Source organism: Eleutherodactylus coqui, chromosome 12, assembly GCF_035609145.1.
Source record: "Eleutherodactylus coqui strain aEleCoq1 chromosome 12, aEleCoq1.hap1, whole genome shotgun sequence".
NCBI classification, from domain to species: Eukaryota; Metazoa; Chordata; class Amphibia; order Anura; family Eleutherodactylidae; genus Eleutherodactylus; species Eleutherodactylus coqui.
The window spans coordinates 65083867-65108584 of record NC_089848.1 but is presented as its reverse complement, the minus strand read 5'-3'; the positions used below and the strand labels follow the sequence as shown (position 1 = coordinate 65108584).

The 24718-nt window shown below is 47.1% G+C and overlaps 1 protein-coding gene across 4 annotated transcripts in view; it reads right to left on the bottom strand.

The window, feature by feature from the left end:
- HYCC1 (hyccin PI4KA lipid kinase complex subunit 1) overlaps nt 1-13337 on the bottom strand; it is a 113982-nt gene extending 100645 nt beyond the window's left edge. For all 4 annotated transcript variants that reach the window (XM_066585273.1, XM_066585278.1, XM_066585274.1 and 1 more), the window contains exon 1: nt 13095-13337. The gene's annotated coding sequence lies outside the window, so the exon portion shown is untranslated. The remainder of the gene's footprint in view (nt 1-13094) is intronic.
- Between the last annotated feature and the right edge of the window lie 11381 nt (nt 13338-24718).

Below are 24718 nucleotides of genomic sequence, written 5' to 3'. Positions count from 1 at the left end.
CTAAGGAAGAGTAGAGGGGGATAATTACCTCACGTGATCTAGACTCTATGCGTCTCTTAATACATCCCAGAATTGTGTTTGCCTTTTTGGTTGCTGCATCACATTGTTCACTCATGTTCAGTCTATGATCTATTACTATACTCAAGTCTTTTTCAGATGTGCTGCTGCTTAGCCCAATTCCTCCCATTCTGTATGTGCCTTATTTTTCTTGTCCAGATGTAGGACCTTGCATTTCTCCTTGTTAAATACCATTCTGTTAGTCGCCGCCCACTGTTCAAGCTTTTCTAGATCTTTTTGAATACTCTCTCTCTCTTCCCTAGTGTTAACTATACCTTCTAGCTTTGTGTCGTCAGCAGATATGATCCTTTTCCCCTCAATTCCCTCCCCCAGATCATTTATAAAAAGGTTGAACAACACTGGCCTAGGACAGAGCCTTGTGGTACCCCACTTGATACATTCTTCCACTTAGATGTGCAGCCTTTTATGACCACTCTGAGTACAATCACTCAGCCAGTTGTGAAGTCACCTAACAGTTGCCTTGTCAATCCCATATTTTCTCAGTTTAATAAAGTATGGTATGAGATACTTTGTCAAATGCTTTACTAAAGTTAAGATATACTATATATGCCGCATTTCCTTGATCAACTTAGTCGGTGACTCTGTTATAGGCGGAAAATAGATTAGTCTGGCATGACTTGTTTGTTACAAACTCATGCTAGCTCTGGTTAATTACTCCAAGTACTTGCATACATGTGGTTTGATTATTTGTTCAAAGATCTTTCCTGGTATAGAAGTCAGGCTCACAGGCCTGTAGTTTCCTGGATCCACCTACTTCCCTTTTTTGAAGATAGGGACAACATTTACCCTTTTCCAATTTTCTAGGACTTCTCCTGTTCTCCAGGAATTTTCAAAGATTATGGCGAGTGGCTCAGCAATTACCTCTGCTGCTTCCTGCGTTTAGTCTGAAGATTATCATTCACTTTTGTTCGTCTGAACGATTTTTGTTCCATCTAAATGCATCCAAGGGCATTAGTAAAACTGAATAAAACTTCTTTAGAAAGTCCATCCTCCCACACCCTCCCTCTTTGGAAAAAGTGTGAATATTTACCCATCAGCTCTACTGAAATGTCTGATTCAGGGCCCGTCCACACTGTCATATGTCATAAATGAAATGCACCAATTTTTATTTAAAAAGATTTATGAAGAATATGTAATGTACTTGCGTATGGGCTGCAGGTATATATGCGATAATAGAGAACAATGGGCTCGGTCTCACGTATATACACTGCAAAATAGAACATGGTACGTTTTATTTTCCTCTCACCGAATACGCAATTACGACACTCTTAAGTGAGCCGAGCAGGGTAAGGCATACGAGCTACCATGTATCGCACGATCATGTGAGCTCAGCCTTATATTTCTAGTAGGAACAGAGTAACCATCAGTGTTACATTCTAAGAAAACCAACGTTCCAGAACTCTTCTGTTAGAGCGAATACAATTATTAAGCAGACATGTGAGGGGCGATGACGGGACCGCGTTGCCAAGTCTAAAAACACAGGCAAAATGAAAGAAGATTAGGATAGTTAATCACATTTGTGGCCTGCACACTAATGTTTAAGCCCACCGGCAGAGTCTCCTTGGAGACACAGAGTAATGCCGAATATTAATGAAAACAGAGCACACATGCTGGTTTGGCCATCTTAAAGAAATAATGTTATACAGGAATTGTAGGAATACATGGACTATAAAACAGGAGCAGATGGAGCGTGGGCAATAATAGTCGTTAGCCCTAATCAATCATAACAGCCAGGTTCACGCATTACTTTTGAGCAGCATTTCTCTTTTCTCAGCAGGCCTAGTACTTATTAGGACTTGTAGAGGTCACAGAAGAGGGGGTTCCGGCTTCTGACCCCCTTTATGAGCCAGAGGGTCAAGCTTTGGTGGATCTGGCCGTCCATGTATTACCCTAGCCATTTAGGTTAAATATAGGGTAAGGGCTTATTCACACAGGCGTATGCGTACAACGCTGTGCGTTTCCCACAGAGTTGTATGCATTACAGCCCATAGACTCTGCCAGCAGAGAGCACCTAGGGCTGCGACTGGCACTGTGCATGCCTGGGAATCCGGCGTCACGAACAAGACCAGTGTGATTCTCACCCCCCACCCCAAATTCTCCACTCTGTTCTGAGCAGGGATGCCTATTGAAACGCTGCCCCTTCGCAATGCCTGCGTACGGACAGCGTTTTGTATGTAGCCCCATTCAAAGGCTGTGTTTGATACGCAGAGAAAGAGAGCAGGCTGCAAGTTATCAATACGCAGCGCTCACACGCTGGTGTGAATGGAAGAGTGAAAGTCCATAGACTTTCACTGCCTCCATTCACCGCGTGTTACGCACAGGAAATATGCATGTGTAATACGCAGTGGCAATACGCCCGTGTGAATGAGCCCTTATCTAAAAAGAAGGAGCACATTTGGGGATTAAGGCCTCATGTCCACGGGGAAAATCAGGCCCGCCGCGGATTCTCCATGCAGAATCCCGCAGCGGGTCCCTCCTTTCCAGCGGACATGTGGCTAAAAAGAAGATTAAACTCACCTGTTCGGACGCTGCGGATCTTCCCTCCATCGCAGCCGAATCTTCTTTCTTCGGCCCGGCGGATGTGCGCCGTGCACTTTTTTTTTTCCCTCTGAACTCCTGCTCTCCCGCACCGGAGAGCAGAAATTCAGGTACGGGTGTTCCGTGGATCCGGACGGCTTCCATAGAAGCCTGCAGGAGCCGTCCACGCGGGAGACCCGCACTAAAAATGGAGCATGCCGCGGGTGTTTTCCCGCAGACGCAATCCGCGCCTGAAGGGAAAATGACATCCGCAGGTATTTAACTACCTGCGGGTGTCCAATGCATCCCTATGGGGCACGGATCACGCTGCGGGAAAAACGCTGCCGATTTTAAATCTTATTTTACCAGTGGAGAGGAGGCCTTAGGCCCCCCTGTTCACGGGCTTAATTTCGCCAAAGGGAAAACGCCGGCGAATCACGCCATCTGAAACTTTCCATAGTGTTGCTATGGAAAGCGCCGGCCCTGTGTCCACGGGCAGAGAATCATTGCGATTCTCCACTCGTGGCCGGCAGATCGCAGCATGCTACGAATTGACGAGATTCTCCGTGGTCAGCCTATCTGTCCTGCACAGGGGGCCTTAATTAGAAAAACTACAAAAGACAGGTCCACAATCCACACATCACTGCAAAGAGGAAGGTACAAAGTTTGACATTTTGGCAAGTTCTATTTTCTGCGTCACCGCAGCGCTTTTTCTTGTTGTTGGAAAATGGCGAGACACAGAAGAAGTAGTTCTGCATGCTTGCGTTTGCCAACTGTGAATCCATTGTTTAGGTGCAACACGAATTCTGGCGTCGATTCCAAAAACAGCCGCCTTGTCAGAAGCAAATTTATGAGTGGAAGAGAAATTTTGTTGAACTTGGCTGCATATGCAAACAGAAAAGCAGGGAACATAAAACCAATTCTATTTGCATACGCAACCAAGTTCAACAATTTTCCATGTCACTCGTAAATTTGCTTCTGACGGGGCGGCTGTTTTTGGAGTCACTGACGGAGGTCACTTTGTAACTGAACAATGGATTTACACTTGGCCAATTCCAGCGCACAAGACCATTTCTCCTGCGGTGCCGCCATTTTCCTACAAACAATAAACAGCGCGGCGATGTGGCAGAAAAATTGAATTTATGGCCCTTTTACACGGGCCGACAGTCGGGTAAACAACTGCACGAGTGCTGACGTCACCGCTAAGGTAGTCAGCGCCTACACTGAAAGACTTCTCGCTCAGCGTTTCACATTCACAACAAGTGAACTAGAATAGTAAGCTATTTTTTTGCATTTACATGTAATGATTATGAATCAAATTTGTTTGAAGGAATTTTGTCAGGCCGGTTATCACTGCAGATAGTATTGTTTGTAGTGTGGTGGGTACTACAGACATATCATCCATTGCACAGCTCCCGATGAGTTGTGCCTGTAGTACCTAACCTAGCACCGCAATGTTGACAATGCCATCTGCTTCAAGCACTGAGCATAGTGACAGTGGGATAAGCCAATTGGCAGGGATCCCGAGCAGAGGACCTCCCACCGATCAAATACTGATGACCCATCTTGAGGATGGTTTTTGGATAGTTAAAGTCCCAGACAACCCCTTTAAGGCTGTGTTCACATGTAGTGGAAATTCTGCAGAACTCCTGCAGCAAAACTACAGGTTAGAGTAAGGGCCATTTAGACAACGGTTATCACGCAAAAGACATCGTCTCAATAATAATCAGTGTGCATTTACACGGCAAGAGGATTGCTCCAAATTTGCTAAAACGGCCGTTTGAGTGACAGTTTTGAGCATTCACTTTGCACAAGCGGGACGGCTATCTTCTGCATACAGCTGTTGTCTTCTCGAATCGCTCAGCTGGTATACAGCTGAGCGCTCCAATCACGGTATGCGGATGACAGCTGGACCGCTGTTTTCTACATACTCCTGCTGTGGCCACGTAGCGCTCAGCTGGTATACAGCTGAGCGCTCGAGCGGGGTATACAGAAGACAGCTGGACCGCTTGTCTTCTGCATACTCCTGCGGTGTTCTCTGATCAACAATAGTATCAGCGGTATCCTGCTGAGAAGTCAGCGCGTGGCACTTATAAGGCTCATCATTCTCTTTCAGCTTACTAAAAGACAACAAAGAGAGAATATTTAATAAAGACGGCTTTGAGCGAATTTTGAGCGAGAATTGTTGGGTCTAAATGGGCCTTTAGGCTAGCTTTGCGTGGGCGGACGCAAAATGGGGGCGTGAATCCCACCCCCATATCGCGCTCGCCATCCATGTGAAATCCTTGAGGATTCTACATGTTTTCAAGTGAAAACATCCCTGCATCACTTCGGGGATGCAACGAACCTGCCAGACACAGCAGGAGATTGCGGAGTCTCTCCCATTGTCTTCAATGGGAGACCTCGCATTGCATGCACTTTGCATGTGAAAACAATGGGCGGTGCGATGCCAGAGCACGCACGCACAAGGCAGAACATGCAGCGAATTGTTTCCCGCATCGCAGTGCCATACGGGAAAACATCGCACAGGTGTATGACCCCATTCAAAACACTGCACAATGATTTTATCAGCTGTGTGGAGCCGGCCTTACAGAACAGTTACAGCATAAAATTTGCATCCCCCTTCCTACGTAGGAACAGGATTTGCTTTAAGGCCCATTTAGACAACGATTATCGCTCAAAAGATGTCTTTTGTGTCATTTAAGCACAAGGTGATCGCTCAAACGTTAAGCGATCGCCTTGCGCTCCCAGTGGAGGATGCAGAGGACAAGCAGGGGACGCTTGTTCTCTGCATCCAGCTGATCCCCGCTGGGAGCGCCCGGCTGTCATACAGTCGAGCGCTCCCAGCAGAGGATGCAGAAGACAAGCAGGGTAGCCCCGCTTGTCTTCTGCCAGCTGTTTTCTGCACGGAGCACCTGGCTGTTATACAGCTGAGCGCTCCGTGCGGGATATGAAGAACGCAGCTGGACAGCTTGTTCTTTATACCCAGCCTGTCATCAGTGAGCGGGATACAGCTGAAACAATATCAGCTGTATCTAGCTGTGAATATCCGATAAGGCTCAGCAGTGTCTTTCAACGATGAGCGATGGCTTAACAAAAACTGCTTGATGTCAGTGCAGTTGGACAACGATGGCTTTGAGCGATAATCGTGTCTAACTGGGCCTTTAATCCCACGCACTTTAAGGGTTTGTTCACACGATGGAATTCACCATGGAAAAAAATTCCACGCCTCTTTCTTTTTTAAACTCAGTTTTGCAGGTGTATCCGCATAAGGAATTCGCCCTGTCAATGGGCCAAATCTGTATGTGGATTTTCGACGTGGAGACTCTAATTTCTGTATCAAGAAGTGATGCGTAAAAAGGCCATTCCTCTGGCAGTCCCATAGAGTTGACTAGTGCAGCTCCACACATTCGACCAAAGTTCCATTCAATCTCCTGCTTGCTGCAGGGGTGTACTGAAGAATGAGGGGGGGGGGGGGCAGGACCCCTGTTCTCAGGATTCATGGGGGTTTTAGCATTGAGAGCCCCACTGATCAGACTTATCCCCCATGTGGTGGATAGGTGATAGAAGTCAATTTGGGGCCATCAAGTCTAGGATAACCCCTTTCTGCTTCTACAGGGTGGGCCACGCTCAAGTAGCCCACCCTGTATTTAAGAAGCTTCCACAAGCTAAACCCATTAATCCAATAAGCATTGCAGAGCCATCCTGGCAGCTATCAAATGCCCGTACGTTGAATCGCCCATGCTATGTGCGGCTCGTCTTTCGCTTCATACCGTCTATACGTGAAATGACTGAACACATGGACAGAAGAGAATTGGAACGACTTATTCCTTGGAGGACTGAGACTCGCTGACGTACACTATTCACCATGTGTAACCTGAGTGTTGCACAATCCCCAGACCTAGATGTACACAATGAGCGCGCACATCTTCTGCACATCTGTGTGGGTGTAACCAGGACGACTCTGCTAAACCAGTTTCTTTCCTATTGCTCATATGTGAATAATCACCTCTCACCAGGATCTGCTTCCCGGAGAAGCTGATGGACTACAATTGACGAATACCAATACAAAAAGGTTCCGTCGGTGGCGGCTGGAAATGCTCGTCCCCAACAGTTTCCAAACCCACAGACGACTGTCAAATAAACCCAAGAGTATCCCCAAGAGGCTCTTTCAGGAGCTGCAGACATCCGAATGCAAGAAACAAGTCAATGATGGGGCTTGATTAGGATTACGGCCGATATCTGTGTTACATTAATTTCAGTCCTCAAGCTGGACGCCTGGCACGAACGGGCCCCCACCTTTTTCCACTGAGTCTTGGCCTCCATTCAAAGAACAAAATTGTACTTTCTAATCACTACTTGGTACATGTAGATAGACAGCTATTGACTGCAATTCTGTTATTAACCCCTTCCTTGCAAAAAAAAAAAAAATTTAAATTATATCCATACCGTGAAGGGAAGAACTACTGAACTCAATTCTAAGCCCATCCTCGTTCTATTACTTGCACGTAGACATTATACAATGACATCTACTAATATGCTTTTACAGAGCGGCTGTGAAGGAGACTTACTCTTCAGCACCGCACTTTTATGATGCTGGAGAATAAGCCCTGCACGAGTGTCCCATGCCTGGCGGAGCAGGTGATGGCTGTGTAATGACAGTCAAGCTCCTGCTCTAACAGCTGGGATTGGAGGAACCTCCAATCCCAGCTATATAAAACACACACACACACAATTTGCAGAGAGAATGGGCTCCCCCTAAACCAATCATAGTCCATGCAACATAATCACAGGGTGTCAATGGACTTCCATGCCAAGGCTAACAAAAGTCTTCCACCTTCACCATCCACTGCCTGTCGTTAGCCAGTTGGCTTCTCTAGTGACAGGGACAATGCTAGTTACTTCATGCTTCAGAGGATTGGGCATCCAGATGTTGCTTTGCAGCTGATTGAAGCTAGTCTATGTAGGCAGCATGAGAAGTGTGGGAGAGGAAGTCCAGGCCAGCACAGAACTGGGAGAACGGCTGCGTCGGACCACCTCCTCAACTGTAAGTGCATTACAAACTGCAAGGCATCAGAAAAACCTACATGCAAGACTGAACTGATAATACCAACAGCAGCAGCCATGCCTTGTCAAAAAAAAGTGTGTAAATTGCTGGGCTATTAATCCCAAATAGGCCAACCGTTCAGATCACTATGGCAGATGATCAGTCGCAGATAAAAAAAAACACGTTTTCACCACACGGTTAGCAGCATAATCACAGTGATGCAGTTAGTGCTAATGCCCACGGACAGGTTTCTGCCGCAGCCATTAGGTTCTATTGAACCTAATAGCTTTCTACCTGTCAATGTTCACGCTGCGGAATTCAGCAGCGTGAAAGAAATTGCGGCATGTTCTAAATTGCTGTGGAAAAAACACACGGTCGGCTTCCATTGTGAGCACAGCAGAAGTATCGTGTGATTATGCGTCATGGGCGCCGCCTCCGGAGAGGTGAGCATGGTGGTCTTTGGGGGGCACCGTGTCAGACTCCGCTGGCGGAGTCTGACACGGCCGTGGGCATGAGGCCTTAGGGCTAATGCCCACGGACGGATTTATGCCGCGATCCCCACGGCGTAAATAACGCAACTATTAGGTTCTATTGAACCTAAGAGCTCAGTCCTCACATTCAGGATTCTGCTGCGGATTTACGCTGCGGGAAAAGAAAAAAAAAAAAAGGAAAAGAAAAATCGTATAGTATTAATAGAGACCGTGGAAAAAAAAGCGAGTTTTTCCATGATCGCCAGCGGGGACTATTTTGTTTATCTCTGTGGGATTCCCAGCGGCGTGCAACCAGGGGCGTATCCCGCTCCGTCCATGGGCATGAGCCCCAAGGCTGCTCTCACATCGGACACTTTACTGCGATTAGCACAGCGTTCCAAATGCCACGCTAATCCCGGTACACCACTCCCATTGATTTCAATTGGGTCTCGCAGACCTGACCTGCGCTCAAACGCAGAGTTTTTAATGCCACGATTTTCTAACATTGCCTTTTATATTTTTGTGCTTTTTAGCGCTCTTTAAAACACATCATCACCCATCACAATGATGCGGTGCATTAAAAAGTTCTGTCAAATCCTGCATCACGAGTTCAAAAACACTGCTTACAAATTTTGAGCACCGTTTTCTGAACGCATGTGAGAGCAGCCATAGGCCCCCTGCACACGGGAGGAAATTGTGCGGCGGGATTTTCTGCCCTTCGACACCTGCATAGGATTGCGTTGCAAAACGCAATCTATGCAGATAGTCGCGATTTGTCCGTGTGAAAATACACGTGGAAAACAAGTCGCGGCATTCTTTATTTCTGTGCGGTTCTCGCAGAGGCCCGCACAGAAATGTCTCTCCCAGCGCCCCGGCTCCGCTCTGTGCCGGCTGCCAGCACATCAACGAGCCGGAGCCACGGGAGTGGTAAGCGCCGCACCGGTCCCGGCGAGATCCGACCCGGCTGTCTGCAGGCAGCCAGTACGAAGGCAGAGCTGTAGTAAGGGACCCATCACATGGGACAGTATATCCAGAACCACAAGCCACACTAACGTGCACATTTTGATGCACTGTTGAAAGTAGCAGAATTTTGCAGAGTGTTCTGTCCCATGTGAAGGATCCTGAAAAAAAGTGCCTGCAGTAGAGAGAAACTCTGTTGCAGCATAAAAAAGGAGCCAAGCAGCGCTATAGACACCACAGTCCTCAATCTGGACATGTCCGCCGCCGTAAGACACAGAACCCCAACAAAGCCGCACTGCCTTCCATTACACCGGATTGGTGAAGCTGTACCAGATTGTTCTTCAGAAGTGGTGGTTGGTGGGCTTCCTTTTCATCAAGACAGCGGCACTTCAGCCTTGTGACAGACTATACTTCACCACAATTGGGGTCACCAGCAGCTGAAATACGGTGGCATCAATATATGATCCACAGCCATCATTACCGCGGAGTCCTTCACACACAATGACAGTCTGACAATTAAAATGCAACAAAAACCCAGATGAGTTTCCCAAAAACCAAACTATTATTTTCTCCCTTTCACAAACGCCAAGCTCTAGGCAACCAAGCTGAGGAGCGTCTAATGACACACTGAAAGGAGCTTGGGGTTGAGCTTCAGTGTCCGCGAGCGGATTACGCAATTCCGTAAAATGTGAGTGGAACTGTGTAATTCAATGCATTTCGTTGAACCACGTATTACTGGTCGTGCAAGACCGATGAAACACCCACCTGCCCTCCCGAATTAAAGCTGGAGGTGGCGAGTAATGCACTAAAGCGAAGGGGGCTTCCTTCTTGCATGGGAGTACACCTTTGGGTTCTCTAGAGAGGCATTGCTTTTCTGGTTCCCCAAAGGGAGAAAAGGAGGGTATGAATCGTGATAGTGTGGGCCTTCGGTTAGCACGTTGGAGAGGGATACTTGTTTTTGTTGGGTGATAAGGAGTACTAGAGCATTGCTCTGTGTTACATTGGCCAAAAACAAAGAATATGCAAGAGGGAATTAAAGGAGATGTCTCGAGGAAGCAGTGATTTTTTTTTTTTGCCCAGTCCCCCTAATTAAACATACATTACTAATTACCCCTGTAAATTACTTTCCTAGCTGGTTTCTACTTACCGTTCCAGCAACTTATAAAAGTTTCCCCAAGATGGCCGCCGTCTCTTTCCCCGTCGCTCGCTGCAGCCCGACGTGCGCGCTCCCGAGACGCTGCCAGCTGTGTCTCCATGGCAACCGGACGCCAAGCAGCCGCCGACCGGACGCCCCGCAGCCGCCGACCAGTCACCCACCGCCAGGCAGAAGGTAACCGGCGCAGCCCCCCCCCCAGCGACAGCCCCCCCGGCCTAGCGCTAGTTCCCCCATCACAGCGGCAGCCCCCCCCCCGGCGCAGCGACAGCCCCCCCCGGCCTAGCGCTAGTTCCCCCATCACATCGGCAGCCCCCCCGGCGCAGCGACAGCCCCCCCCGGCTTAGCGCTAGTTCCCCCATCACATCGGCAGCCCCCCCGGCGCAGCGACAGCCCCCCCCGGCCTAGCGCTAGTTCCCCCATCACATCGGCAGCCCCCCCCGGCGCAGCGACAGCCCCCCCCCGGCCTAGCGCTAGTTCCCCCATCACATCGGCAGCCCCCCCGGCGCAGCGACAGCCCCCCCCGGCCTAGCGCTAGTTCCCCCATCACATCGGCAGCCCCCCCCGGCCTAGCGCTAGTTCCCCCATCACAGCGGCAGCCCCCCCCGGCGCAGCGGCAGCCCCCCCCCCGACCCATCACTTACCTGGGACGCTTCTCGGGGCTGCTGGGCTGGGCTTCTCCGCTGGGCAGCTCCAGTTTCTGCACCTTCCTCTAACAGAGGAAGGTACAGAATGGCCGCTCCAGCGTGCTCCCGAGCAGTGACAGCTCGTCTGCGCATGCGCAGAAGAGCTGTAGCGGGGAGCACACTGAAGCGGCTCGTGCTGAATGGAGAAGACCGGACTGCGCAAGCGCGTCTAAAAAAGCAAGCTGCCGGCGAATTTAGACGGAACCATGGAGACGAGGACGCTAGCAACGGAGCAGGTAAGTGAAATAACTTCTGTATGGCTCATATTTAATGCACGATGTATATTACAAAGTGCATTAATATGGCCATACGGAAGTGTATAACCCCACTTGCTTTCGCGAGACCACCCCTTTAAAGCTAATACTATAAAAACTGGAAGAAAGGAAATATAAATATATGTATTTTATACCCAAACACTTTCAGTACTGTGCAAAAGCTTTAGGGAGGGGTGGAGAAAATGCTGCTTTTTCCACGGCAGGACAACAGCCCCAAACATCCAGCTAATGCAATTTATAACCATCTTCAGCGTAAAGAAGAACAAGAAGTCCTGGAAGTGATGATATGGCCCCACAGAGCCCTGATCTCATCATCATCATCATCATGTCTTACTGGGAGTACATAAAGAGACAGAAGGACCTGAGCAAGCCGCCATCTACGGTTCGTTCTCCAAGATGTTTGGAACAACCTCCCTGCCAAGTCTACCTGGAAGAATTGATGATATTTTGAAGGCTAAATGCCCATTTACACTGGACGAATGTTGGGCAAACGATACCCGACACTCATCCCTGTGTGTACTCGCTTCTGAGCTGTTACACAGGAGCGAGGATCATTGGCTCTCTGACAGAGCAGCCAGCAGAGGGGTTGGGGCGGCTGGAGGAGATTTCACTCCTTGCCCATCTGCATTCACTTAACATAGCGGCCGTTTAGTACTGAACGATCCTCATTCAGCATTCTACGCAGCTTAAACGATGAACTATGTCCATTCAGTGTAAACAGCAGCAGTTCAGTACTGAACAGCCGTTGCTAAAGTGAATGGAGAGGAGTGGGGGAGATCTTCTCCAGCCGCCCCCCCCCCCCCCCCTGCTGAGAGAGCCAGCGATACTCACTCCTGTTTGCTCGACATTCGCCCCGTGTAAATGGGCATTTAGGGTGGCCAAACCAAATATTGATTGGATTTAGATTGCTCTTTTGTTCATTTGCTTTGCATGCAAAAAAAAAAACCAAACACACAAAAAAACTAAATCACTGGGGGTTTATTTCCGTTTTCTCTGCTCCAAAAACAGAACAGAGACGGAAGACCCAGACATTAGTGTGAACAGAGCCCAATGGACAGTCAGGCAAGCCACACATTGGTGCTCAACAAAGCAGAGGTTGCTGTCAATGCCCAACGCCCACCTATTACCCATCCAAGGGGCTTCTATATACCCGCCCTGACAGACCAACCCAACTTGGTTAGCCACGTCTAGCAGAAGATATAACACAGCAGAATGCACTACTTGCTGCTATTAAAGAAAAAAAAAATTTGAAAGGAACAGACGCTCCCTGGAAATCAATAGGGAATAAAAAAAGTTTTATTTCGGTCTCGGAAAAAGCCCAACAGCAGTGTGAACAGAGCAGCCTTATTGTACTAAGAATGGGGGCTGGTTAATGGGGCTGCCAAGACCTCCCGGGCGGTGGGAGCCGATAATCAAAGGTTTCGGGAAAGCTTAATCCCCATGATTATAACCCATTATATCCACGGAAGCCCAGAAAGTACCTGCGCCTCCCTGGGAAGTGTGCGAGCCAATGCATCAGGGATCATAGGGAGGCGATGTAGTGGCCGAGCTGTAGATGCCCACGAGCCCATATATGCCCACGGAGCACACCAGCCCATAGATGCCCACGGAGCACACCAGCCCATAGATGCCCACGAGCCTTTCACCAGCCCGGACACACTCCGCGCTGCAGCTGACAGCAGGGATGTGCCGGATTCCAGGACAGGAGTACTCCCAGCTGCTGCACACAACTTCCTCACCCGGCACACTCCCAGCCATCACCCAGCCTCTGTGTGCCCCTGTGCCCGCTGCCCGGCACCCCCCGTAGACGTACACAGAGCTGCAGCCGGGATGTGGCTCGTGTGATGCGACCGTCTGTACGCGGGCAGCTCATCAGTAAAGTGCATGCCTAGAGAACGAAGTACTTACAGGGAGGACGGAGCGGAGCGGCTCCCGCACTGGACAGGCCGGTCCGGGGTTGCAGAACTAACTTTGCAGACATTTGAAGGGAAGCGTCCCCTCCCCGATACGTGCTCTCACCGAAGAGAAGAGCCCATACAAGCCGCAAGAAGAGGGGGGATACCCAGCGACAAGGATGAAGCCCGCACCGTAAAAGACACTGAAGCTCTGCTGTTGCTGCTGCTGCCTCCCTCTCTTGTCTCGGAGCTGTCAATCAAGCACCACCACGTGACTCGGGGCCACGAGTTCCGATGCGCGCGCTGGGCAGTGAGGTGACGTCATGCGGGCACGCCCCCAAGGCGAGGAGTATATATAGAGCGCTGCGCGGAGCGGCTGACGAAGTCTCGCTGTGTGGAGCCGCCGGCTTCCGCAGCTCCCTATAGTATGTATGTATGTATGTATGTATGTATGTATGTATGTATGTATGTATGTATGTATGTATGTATGTATGTATGTGACTGGGACGAGTGTAACTCCTTCATTGCCAGTATAGTCTTCACAAGGTTCCTGCCGCGTATGATGTACAGCGTGGAAATGTCTGAGGTAAAAAATACCACAAATTCATGCTTTTGTTCCTGCGTCTCCATGTAAATGGTTTATCTCCTAGATACAGGGCCGGGCTCACACAGCGCTTCCATCGCAAGGTTCCGTCTGGAATTCCGAAAGTGACGGAAGCCGTATTGTACGTGATTCTGTCCGCCGCCGATGTCTGAGAGAAATCTACCGTAATGGAGACTAAAGGAACATTTACGCTGGGCGACTAACACCTGAATAACGGCTGGAGCAGCGCAATCGGGGGGTAGTTGTCCGGGGGACACGCGGCCGCTGAGCGAGAAGTCACTCACTTGTCAGTCACTTGGTTTTTAGCTCACCTGAAGCCCAAACAACTGTTGGCGCGTGTAAACCGGAGCCAATGACTGTGAACGGAGGCGGGCGGCCGGAGGAGCTCTTCAGCGGGCTTCACCTCCATTCACAAGACAGCTGTCGCTCCTGTGTAACAGCAAGCAGCAGCAGTAGTTGTTGGCACGGCCATCGGGCTCTAATGTGCCTGACAGTCGTTTAGTTGAAAGCCACGTTAGAAGGGCTCCTTCACATGGGCGTATGCAATTTTGATCCGTGAAAAAAACACTATTTTCACTATGCATGGATTTTTGTTGAGATTTTTTTTTTTTTTTACGCACCCAAAAAACCCCAGAAAAAGACCCACTTTGTTGTTTTCAATGTCAATTGGGAAAATGCAAAAATAAAACCGCACACATGCATCCGTGTTCGCTGATTATTTTTTTACGCTCCTATAAATTCATAGGCGATTTGGGTCTGTGAGCAGGGACCAAAATAGAGAACATGCTGCAATTTTTTTACTTGACACATCAGATTGCATAAAATAACACGGCTGAATACACCGCTTTATGTCACACCCGTGCGGCACAGGAGTATCGCGCTCAGCACGGACACGGTGACGTGCACACTTACTGCAGTTGTTAACACTATGCACTGTAGGACAGTGCGCGCCACACCAGGAATCTGTAAGACAGTGTGTAAAGCCCGTGTGGCACCGAGTACCCTGCTTAGCATGGCGTAGAATAACATACACCCTGCTGGGAATAGTAAAACACCACATTATGCTGATCAGCAGCACCACTCCAGGGAGAAAGAAGCCTGGCCCTAACCTAGCAGGGAGGTGAAGGGTCCCTGCCTAAAAGCGGAGTCATCGCCTCGATAAAGGTGGCCCCACGGTCTTCCTGGGCCCTGATTGTCCCTATAGGAGCCCCTGGAGAGATAAACCAACACAGCAAAGCAATACAAAAATGACAACAGAAATACAGCTGAAAAAGAAATCATTGCACTTACCTGGAAGTAGCAATACACCCAGTATACCACTCTCAGAAATGCATCACAGAAGGGGAGATCAAGAATTAAAAACAATCACAAAAAACGGCCGTTACTTACTGAGTGAGGAGTGCATATAGATGCATCCTCCTCTCACCATGCAGGTAGCTGACTACCAAATGGAGGAGCCAATAACACCTGTGCAGGACACCGATAAGACAGCCACTCACACTGCCTCCTGATAATGAGGGGGTGGATGCTTGGTGTATACTCCCACACATAGTGGATACAGGGTGTCAGACCATTCTGATATATGTAGTTCACCATGCAGACCAGCAACCTATTAATGACGCCATGATAGTTTGGCGGGTTGCCCTGCATATCCATCAGTGAACCACATTGGTACTGCCACCCTGGGCTCCCCCTGGAGTCTTAATGCCACATTGCATGTGAATGATAGATAATAAATGCAAGGCATTGGTTGGATGTTGGCCAAGATACATGAGCCCGCTAACCACTTCACAGTTCCTTGCGTTGTAGTGGGTCCCTACACTAATATAAAGGCATCACAGAAGGGGAAATCAAGAATTAAAAATAGTCACAGAAAATGGCCGTTACTTACTGACTGAGGAGTGCATATAGATGTGAGGACTTACAGAAAACGTCTGACCTCTGTCATTGCCAATAAAGGATATATAACAAAGTATTGAGATGAACTTTTTTTGACCAAATACTTATTTTCCACCATAATTTGCAAATAAATTTGTTAAAAATCAGACAATGTGATTTTCTGGATGTGTTTTCTCATTTGTCTCTCATAGTTGAGGTCTCCCTATGATGTCAATTACAGGCCTCGCTCATCTCTTTAAGTGGGAGAACTTGTACAATTGGTATCTGACTAAATACTTTTTTCCCCACTGTATACATTATATGTACCCAAAAATGATGCCTATTAAAAAATACGTGTCCCACAATAAACAAGCCCTCATATGCCTTCGTTGACAGAAAAATTTAAAAGTTATGGCTACTTGAATGCGACTAAAACAACTAAAAACTTAGTTGGTCATTAAGGTGCAAAAAGGCTTGGTCATTAAGGGGTTAAGGATCACATCGTAATAACTGCAGTGGTATTTTCCTAGATGCTAAATGCTTGCAAAATACAATGTTAACTTCTTACAAATATGCCCCACTTATTCAGGAGGTGACATAAGGGTGGATCACCAAACATTAAGCCCCCTGTTACTTAGGGTGCTATTGTATGACCGCTAGTGCTAACATTATGCTGATAATGTCCAGGTGCAGCTCAGCAACTATCTGTAAATTGTAACTACTAGCTATACTCACAAAGTAATACCCTTATATATCTGAGGTTTAGCATAAAGCAGGTAATGTTCCAGAGGTCGTCCTGCCAGACTGCTGCTGACTGTGGAAAGCTGCAAAACGTTCACTGGAGGCTGGCTGGTCAGGGGTGTATGGCCTACCATTGCTAGGTCCTGGTATGTTTGCACCATAACGGTCATCATATTGGCCATAAAGACCAAACTGTTGGTAACTGTCTCCATACCCAGGTCTCTTTATGGGACCATGTTTATGGTGTGTGTGTGAGTGGCTAGGGCGCATATGGTATCAGTGGTCAATTGCCTAAAAAAAAAACAAAGGAAAGCATGGGGAACTGCTTGCCTCATGTATTGTCATTACATAGCTTTGGGCTGGCAAGGCAAATTTGAAGGGGATATTTCTAATATTGTTTCCTACCGACCAAGTGAAGGCATCTACCCAGTCCTCATGTTGGCGTGTCTCCAGCAACTCCAGGAATCTTGTCTGCACTTGTGTAGCAATACTTGCTGCTACTGTAGTTGCTGAAGACAATGGCTTATTATGTTGTCTGCTTCCCTTTTGAGGAAGTGCCATACGGGGACATCATGATGCAGCTGACTGCAATGTTCCAGGAACTTCACCATGTAGATCAGAGTGGTGTGACTCAACAGGTGATGTTGGCGGTTGTTCGCTTGTTTCTTCCTCCCCTTCTTCGTCAGGTTCCAGACTGTCATGGGTGCTTTGGGAAATTTTAAAAAAATGATTTTAGAATATATATATGTAGGTTTGTTAAAGGAAAAAAACACCCCACCTAAAAACGTACTGGCGCAGGTCAACAGTTCTGGCCAGAAACATTAGTTGCTGAAAGTAGAGAGAGGGCTGTTTTTTCTTTTTTTTCTTCTCTTCTTTTTTAACCTTCATTCCCTGTGTTGATGGTTGCTGTAATCCCATCTGAATTCTTCCCTTGTGCTTCTCTTTTTGTTTTTAAGTCATGCACTGAAAAACATTTTTAAAGAGGAATTTATAAAAATTCAACCCCTTATATCATCACATTTCCAACACACCCCCTTAAAAAATTGGTGTTTTATCATTACTATAAAAAATTTTGAAACCAGTGAGAAATTTAAAAAATAGATCATACTCGTCTCTACTTGGACCCCGAAAATGCAACTGAGCTGTTCTCACGGCCATAGTAGAGGCTTCCGGGTAGACACACAGCAGCAGCATGTTACTGCTACAGCCAATCGGAGGCCATATCTTGGCGGTCTAAAAATCCAGGCATCATGGTGCCCAGGATATAAGTGGTGATGCCAGGAATACTGATGGTGATGCTGTGGCTGCAGCGGTCACATGATTACGGCTGCCCATCTACACAGAAGCAGTTGTCAGGGCCGTGTGAGCAGCTCAGGAGGAGAAGGGAGTACAGTCTATTTTTTAATTTTACAGCGGTCCGGTGAATTAAAATGTTTTTATAGTACAAACACCTGATAAAGCAAACTGCAGTAGAATGTATTGCCGGTGCCCCAACTAACATGCTCGAATGCACAATGTGCCATTCCTTAGCACAGAATCAGTTCAAGTGCCATTGTTGCCTAAGGAAAACAGAAAGACAAGACTCCAGCGGGGACAAATTGGGTCACTGAGCAGTGGAAAACATCTCCTGCTCAGATGAATCCAGATTTATGTTGCACCAGAACATGGGAGGGTCACAATTTGGCTCAAGCAGCATGAACCCTTCCTGTCCTTTGTTAACAGTTCAAGCAGGTGGAGGTGAAGTAAAAATGTAGGGAATGTTTTTTTGGCGCACCCTAGATCCTCTGAAGTCTATGGATGGATGCTCCGTCCAATTGCTGCAATTTCTGAAGAAAAAAGGAGGTCCCAACATGCTACTAGATGGGAGCCTCAAGTCAAGTGGCCATTTATTGTATGTTGATCTGACTATCAAGACTTTGTAATTAGGACAATGTACATTTTGCATGATTATATGTAACAATGTGTTGTATTTTAATCATGCACACATTTTTACATCGGATTTCAAGAGGCAGATTGTAAGAAGTTATTATGATTGATGGTATCCTGACCGCAGACAGAGCCTACCACCCATTGTGTAAGGTGCTCTGACAATTAGAAGTTAGTAGGTGCATTTGCTGAAAGCCTGGAAGTGACTAGTGTTACAAAGAAATGATATCAAGCGCTACATGTCAGACAGATGCACAAGAAGGCTCACATGACACTTTCTTCTCATTATGTAGACACATTAAAGGAGAGGAATGGATGGAACGCTCCTGGTGGTAGTTCGGCAACTGTCTGGTGGGTGTAATGATATGCAGGATCATTGACCTGATAACCCAGTCATTTGGCTGAAGAGTTTTCTTCCCGGCTGTTTAGATTTCAGGCTGATTATACAACCTTTTTATAACCCTCCTGTTGATGCTGTATTTTTGATTGGCTCTGACTTCTTTCAAACCAGCCCTCAGTAACCCCGACAAAATATAAAACAGTTGGCATGAACACAATACGCTGCGATTGTCCACACCAGGAATACCTTTGCAAGTGTCCATAGACTGAAGTCAAGAATATTAGATGTCAATATCAGAAAAGGCTAAGCACTAATAATAACAGAAGTCTACTGAAAATGAAGAGACATGAACAACGTTAGCAGGAAGCTCAGGGACTATCAACTTGGCAGCAAACTAGCTATATTTTATCTGTATTGTATCTAGTTTTGTGGTTTTATAGAAATGACAAGATTGTGGTCTTCTCAAAATTATCAGATTTTTAAAAATGTTTTTCTGTCGGCTACTATGACCACAAGATCTTTGGAAATGTCAAACTACATCCCCTTTCTGTCCAAATGAACCTTTTTCATTTAATCAGCGGATGTGGTGGATGGAAATTGCACATGACATTACCTCCTTAAAGGGTATTCCCATCTTGGCTTTTCATGGCCGAGAGGGGAAAACCTGGAAGTTCTATTCTGCTCATTTGTCAGATAGAGCCAAGCACTTAGGCCTCATGTCCACGGGCAAAAGAAGAATTAAAGGGGTTGTCCCGCGCCGAAACGGGGTTTTTTGTTTTTTTTTAACCCCCTTCCCCCCCCCCCCCCCCCCCCCCCCCGTTCGGAGACAACCCCGATGCAGGGGTTAAAAAAACAAACCGCTCAGCGCTTACCTGAATCCCGGCGGTCCGGCGTCTTCATACTTACCTGCTGAAGATGGCCGCCGGGGTCTGCTCCCTCCGTGGACCGCAGCTCTTCTGTGCGGTCCATTGCCGATTCCAGCCTCCTGATTGGCTGGAATCGGCATGTGACGGGGCGGAGCTACACGGAGCCGGCATTCTGCACGAGCGGCTCCATTGAAGAGAGCAGAAGACCCGGACTGCGCAAGCGCGGCTAATTTGGCCATCGGAGGGCGAAAATTAGTCGGCTCCATGGGAACGAGGACGCTAGCAACGGAGCAGGTAAGTAAAAAACTTTTTATAACTTCTGTATGGCTCATAATTAATGCACAATGTACATTACAAAGTGCATTAACATGGCCATACAGAAGTGTATAGACCCACTTGCTGCCGCGGGACAACCCCTTTAAAATCCGCAGCGGATTTTAACTCTTCTCCTGCCCGCGGATCCGCACCCCATAGGGATGCATTGACCACCCGCAGGTAGATAAATACCCGCAGATGGTCAATAAAAGTGATTTTAAAAAAAATGGAGCATGAAAAAATCTGGACCATGCTCCATCTTCGTGCGGGTCTCCCGCGGGGACGGCTCCCACGGGCTTCTATTGAAGCCTATGGAAGCCGTCCGGATTCGCGGGAGACAAAAATAGGAATTTACTCACCCGCTCCGGTTCTTCCCTTCGCCGCGGCTCCATCTTCTCTCCGTTGCGGCCGGATCTTTTTTTTTCGGGACGGCGCATGCGCGGGGCACGTCACCGACGTGCCCTGCGCATCCGCCAGGCCGAAGAAAGAAGATCCAGCCGCGACGCAAAGAAGATGACGCCGTGGCGAAGGGAAGATCCGGAGCGTGCGAGAGGTAAGTTTATTCTTATTTTTATGCCTCATGTCTGCGGGGCAGGAGGGACCCGCTACGGATTCTACATGGAGAATCCGGAGCGGGCCTGATTTTCCCCGTGGACATGAGGCCTTAGCATTGCGTTCTTTCTGTAGCTCTCATTGAAGTGAATGAGAGCTATGGTAACAGCCTAACACGGCATGCTGTGCTGTTTCCGTAGCTGCCCAGCATTCCGGAAACAGCCTAGAGTTCTGTGCTATTTTGTTTCCGTAGCTCCTGTGAAAGAAGCCATAATATTTTCTATTTCACCCCTTTTGTCTTGTAACCTGCTCTTCTTCTTAATTTCTCTGTCTTTCCTTGGCACATATTCAGATATTCGGATGGCTGCAGGGGGGAGCGCAGGGGAGAGAGAGATCTTTTGGGATGAGCAGGCAGTTACTCAAAAATGCCGATGCTCACTCAAGTAATTTCCTTAACCGAGCATGCTTGCTCATCTCTAATAGAAATCAATTGCAGGAATGCAAGGCCATTTACTGAGGTGTCATGAGAAGCAGCTTCAATTGGCTTGAGAGAAGTCCTGCCTGCACTTGCTGAGATTTTAATAATCAATGACAGTAAAGAAATTATATTAAATTATACATATTTACAAGTAAGTAGTCTTCTAGCCTAGTTTCAATAGTCCTTGTATAAATAATTCCACTGATTAACTAATAAATCAGATGACTTCCTATCACAGTCGGTGCTGTGTGTGATTTGTAAGCGTCCTTGAGCTCGAGCATTAACTCTTTGAATTTGGCCACCTAAAAACATACCAACTAGCAAATATTGCGCTAACACTCCCATTCACTTCAATAAGAGCTACGGAAAGAGTGTGGCACTCGGCTCACTCCGTAGGCTCCAGTCGGGTAGCTATGGCAGTGGCTTCCCATCTCAGCTAAGAAAAGCCAAGATGCAAATAACCATTTAAGTTGTTCCACTGATTTTAGTGTAAGAGATTACAGATGGAAAAGTTGTCATTGCTTCACTGACTTCAGTGCTGAAAAATAGATCCATTCATTGTTTTTAAGCATGAAGTAAATAGGAAAGTAGATCTGAAAAGTGATTGGACAGATAGCAAAGTTGTCATGCGTCACATCCGTTTTTCAGTTTCATCAAGTTTTTTTACTCATTTGTTATGTGTTTCTTAGCAAAACAGCAGAATGTGATACATAGATGCAAGTTGAGTCTCGAGAGCTGCTGTGCATGCAAAATCAATGCCTTCCTCTGGATCAAGATTGGGGGGTAAAAGGCTGAACTGGATGGACATATGTCTTTTTTCGGCCTTACATACTATGTTCTATTTAAGGGCTTAGTCAGACGGGCGTTTTTTGCCGCGATTTGCGCATGCGCATGGCGATTTTTTAAAACCATTGCTTCGCAATGGTATCGGACACATGAGCGCTTTTTATGCGCTCGTCCGAAAAATTATAGAACAAAAAATCGCAGATCGCACCTCTCTGCGATCTGCGATTCCTGTTCGCTTCTGTATATGCGCTCAATGGGGCCGGCGGCAGCAGCGCCGACCCCATTGAGAACATATAGAAGACAAATCATTCTTCTCTTCCACAGCTGTAACAGCTGTGGCAGAGAAGAACGATGTTTGCCCATTGAATTTAATGGAGCGGCAATACAGCCGCTCCATTGAAAGCAATGGGCTGCCGGCGTGCGCGGGGTTAATTGTCGGGAAGGGGTTAAATATATAAACCCTTCCCTGCAATTCATGCTAAAATGTGTTAAAATAAAAAAAAATTGTATACTCACCTTTCCGCTGCAGCCGGAGTCCAGCCGCGGCCGCTGTCAGTTCTCCTGAACTGCTTCTCGGCACTATTCAGCCAGCGGGGCTTTAAAATCCCCGCCTGCTGAATGATCTGCTCTGATTGGTCACAGCCTGACCAATCAGAGGCCAATTTCACTCACACACCCATTCATGAATTCATGAATGGGTGAGTGACTGCTGCCTCTCAGCGCTGAGCCAATCAGGGGCAGGTCTGACTCACATCCATTCATGAATTCATGAATGGGTGTGAGTGAGGCATGCCTCTGATTGGCTCAGCGCTGAGCCAATCAGGGGGCAGGTCTGACTCACACCCCCTTCACACCCACTGCAGGACGGCTGCCCGGAGCTGCAGGCAGAAGGTGAGAATGCAATTTTTTTTTATTTTAACACATTTTAGGATGGATTGCAGGGAAGGGCTTATATATTTAAGCCCTTACCGACAATTCATCCCGGGCTCGCCCGCAGCGCATTGCTTTCAATGGAGACGGCTGTATTGCCGTCTCCATTGAATGCAATGCGCTGGACAGCTCCGGCCCGTTTCTAATGAAACGCGGCTAGGAGCAGATTTTCGGGCGATTTGCGGGCGACTTGCGCGCACCGGTCACGCGATTTGCGGATGCGCATCCGTCATGCGATCCGCAAATCGCGGCAAAAAACGCCCGTCTGACTAAGGCCTAACAGTGTATTACACGCATACAACCCTATTGTTCTCTATGGGTTGCGCATTCAACGCTGCCCATACACAAAACATTGCACAAGCAACGCCGCTATGAAACAGAGTGGGGAATTAAAAAGAAACTAGTCACACTGCGCATTACCGCGTGCGTGACATATGCTGTCATGCACAGTGCATAATAATTGCCATACGCAGTGATAGTCGTCTCCCACGGCGGTAAAACGCTGCGTGATCCACACCGCATTTTAAGCATATGGCCATAGGAATGAGGCCTAAGTCTCAATAGGAGATCCGTCAGTGAGGCTGGACTAACGACTTAATTTCCCTCTGCTCTGTCTTCTCCTGAACTTCTCATCAGCTAATTTATGACCATACCATCTTAGAAACGACGCTGCAGCACATGTAACCCACCTTCTTGTCAATCTTATAAAATAGTACCATAAAGATGCCAAGTAGAAATCCTAAATTATTTTCTCATCAACTCTACAAAGCAAACCGTATTGTATTGATGATCAAACAGCATTATGCTAGCTTTACATGATTGGAGCAGAGGTATATTTCTACATGAACTGCATAAGAGGTTAGAAATGATTAGAGTATCTTGATATTACCCTAAAATTTTATTCATATATTTATGTATATATATATATATATATATATATATATATATATACACACACACACACACATATACATATACACGGATATTGTTTTCTGTCTCACATATTCAGTTGTCCCTACATACTTCCTCTTTTGCATTCTGCCTGTCAGCAACCTCAAACCACTGAATCATACTCTGATTCACTCCATCTGATCCTTGAATTCGCATCATGCAAGCTGACATCAAGTCTATAATTTAAGGGAAAACTTCTAGACAGGAAAGACAATTTAGTGCACATGAAAACAAATGGGAAGAAGTACAATATTTCAAGAGGTTTGTCTACAGTCCCGGCTTTCCTTGTTGGTCTTCTGAGACCAGATTGAATGTGTGGGAGCTTCCACACGGAGTTCTCACCATTAACACACTGTAGGGAAAACATAGCATTGCATATCAGATATAGAACAGCTAAAAGATCTTCTGGCAGGATCGGCAATCTGAGGGCCCCTTTACACCCAACGATTATCATTCAAAAAAATTGTTGGATCGTGCAAATTTGAAGGATATCATTCAGTGTAAACTCAGCAATGATTGAGCCGTGAACAAGAATTTGTTCATTTTTCGTTTGTTGTTCATTTTATGCAGGCACAAAAATAATCGTTTGCGTGTGAACAGCGATCTTTTAGTTCACATAGACTGGTGCAGTGCATGTGAACGACTAAACGATACGCGAACGTAATTCTGAACAAAGTTGCTAATTATTTATTTGCCTGTATAAACGGGCTGACCGAGTGAACTCTATCGTTCATCGCTCGTGCGAACAATTTATTGCTTTGCGTAAAAAGGTGCCTTAAACGTATATGTGGGGGCAGCCTAACAATCACCCAGCAGATTAAGGATTGGGCATGTTGGTTTCAGCATGCCATGGTTCCCAAAGGTAAGCCACTGCTGGTAGTGTCTAGCAACTCCGTATTCTTCCATGCCAATTATAACAAATATTAACTGGCCTGAGCCCAAGTATACATGTTTATGAGACAGTTAAGAGAGACTATTGATAAGGTCAGCTCAAGGGCTCGTTCACATCAGCGTTTTTGATTTCTGTATACATTTCCGTCAGAGGAGCTGCAAAATGGAAAAAAACTTTTAGTTTTGAGTCCCCTTGATTTCAGTGGGATTTTCTGAGCTTCAGTTGTGCTCAGTTCAATTTCATTCAGTTTGATTTCAGTTTTTTTGCATAAAAAAATAGTGCAGCAGTTTGCGCTATTATTTACTTTAACCCCTAAGTGACCAAGCCTGTTTGCACCTTAATGACCAGGCCAAATTTTGCAAATCTGACATGTGTCAC